The 2168-nt window shown below is 31.2% G+C and overlaps 1 protein-coding gene across 1 annotated transcript in view; it reads right to left on the minus strand.

Moving 5' to 3' along the window:
• LOC105457312 overlaps window positions 1-1637 on the minus strand; it is a 14003-nt gene extending 12366 nt beyond the window's left edge. The window contains exon 1 of the mRNA XM_011701917.1: window positions 1549-1637. The gene's annotated coding sequence lies outside the window, so the exon portion shown is untranslated. The remainder of the gene's footprint in view (window positions 1-1548) is intronic.
• Between the last annotated feature and the right edge of the window lie 531 nt (window positions 1638-2168).

Below are 2168 nucleotides of genomic sequence, written 5' to 3' on the forward strand. Positions count from 1 at the left end.
TCAATGGTGAGTTCATAAAATTAGGCTTGGATGCCTAATAAAAAAGCTGTACGTTCTTGAAAATTTGTTACGATGTGTGCGTGAGATATCGATATGATAGTAAATATGAACACATCACTACACACTACTACATCAATATTGCACGCATACATACTCACAAATCGTCGATAAAACAGCGAATTTTTGGAGGTTGATCTCGGGTTTAGGATCCCCTTAAGTTTCATAAAACAGTCTTAAAATGACATAATTAAAATGACCAATGGGATCATGGTGAAGCAAAAACTTGGCATACGTACCCGGATTGCATTAATTAATAAGATGTATATAAAATGCGGACACGCCAAGTTTTGTTAATATGTTAAAGTTAACAAGTTTTGTTTACTCTAACATGTTAAAATTAATACCTGACATTATACAAAGATAAAAACAACGAAATAAAATACAATTAAAATTGGTTTATCGATTTACTTAAATTGTACATATACATATGATAAGTTGCTTAAGCAAATAAAGAATCATATATCATATCGAGGTTAATATTATTTAATTAAAACTGTTGCATGTTTCACATATCGTTACTTTTTGTTAAGTGTAACTTTTTTATATTTAATAAGTATATTTTAGCTACTGAAATTTCTTCTCTACATTTTTAATGTGTTAATAATTATGAATAGCTGTCAGTTTGTCACGTTACTTATGAAGTGATGTAAATCTTGAGCATTTATTCTGTCGATATTTTGTTTCTTTCTGAGAAGTTCACGCCAATTTTCTATACTACCTTTTTATTAAAATAGTATGTAATTGATAAAATACTGAAGGCATTTGAAAGTCGATTAAAGTCAGAGGACCATAAAAATGTTGCTAACTGCATAATATTTCAAATTTATAAAATATAATGCTTAAATGAATAAACGATACAATGTACATACAATGTACTGCTTTCAAATGTTTATCAATAAAGTATTATTGAATCCGAATGTATTACAGTATATCAATTACAAGAGAATAGAATTGATATTAATAATCGGCACACTGTAAGTTACTTGTTTTTTATTTAAGACTGATTGTTACAAGTAGCTTCTGATAAACTATGTAGTAATTAGAGGTGTGCGAATAGTTCGAATTCGAATCTGCAAGATTCGAAATCGAATAGTTCGAGAATTTCGAATCAACAATAGTTTGATTTCGAATCGATTGCCTAATGTAGCGTTAATTTGGGAAAATTTGATTCAGATTCAATTCGTATTTGAATTAAAGAAATTCGATTCGATTCGATTCGAAGTGAAAATTTCAGATTCGATTCGATTCGATTTCGAACATGTTATAAAAATTTGATTCGATTCGATTCGACCATACAAAGGCTTGATTCGCACACCTCTAGTGGTAATTTATCAAATGAATAAATGCCTGTATAGCCAACGCTATTGGCTCAACATTCACTTAATTGTTAGATAAATTATCACATAATTTGTCCGAAAATGGAATAATTGGTCCTTAATGAGTCGTTTACTTGATTTAAGTATTCACTTCACTGCGCAGTTTACTAACCAGCTGCGAATGAAATAACGAGTCTGTAACGTCTATATATGATTTCAATTGACACCACAAATGACGATCTTTACGAACTCAACACCTAATGATCTACCTAGTCACTATTTATACCGACGGATTTGCTGATTCATTCTGAGTTTTGAGTAACTGAGAGACTTGGTCAATATTAAACTCTGATTTATTTATTAATAAAGCAAATATTAACAACAAAGATAACAGAGTAATGATAAGATGATAGTATGCAATCAGGAACTGCAAATACGACAAGTAACTGAATATATGCATTTATCATCCTGATAGGAAGACAAGAAAGAAATTTATCTCATTACGAAGACTGATAAACTTTAGGGAAAATTAATAAGTGAACATATGTATATATAGAGTGCATATTGCACAGTATAACACAGGCCCGTCTAACATTGCTCATGAACTTAAAGGCTTCCATCTCTCCATTGTCTCGTTGAATGAGACAATGGAGAGATGGAACAGACAGAGAGAAAAATAGACACTAGAGTTCAATAACACCGGCACACAAAAAAAAAGTGGTTTGTGCATTTGACCGGACCTATCTACGGACATGTTTTTCGACCCGCTGAATCCGAATTTGAGGTCCGTTG

This window comes from Wasmannia auropunctata, unplaced genomic scaffold, assembly GCF_000956235.1.
Source record: "Wasmannia auropunctata unplaced genomic scaffold, wasmannia.A_1.0 LD335290.1, whole genome shotgun sequence".
In the NCBI taxonomy this organism is placed as follows: domain Eukaryota; kingdom Metazoa; phylum Arthropoda; class Insecta; order Hymenoptera; family Formicidae; genus Wasmannia; species Wasmannia auropunctata.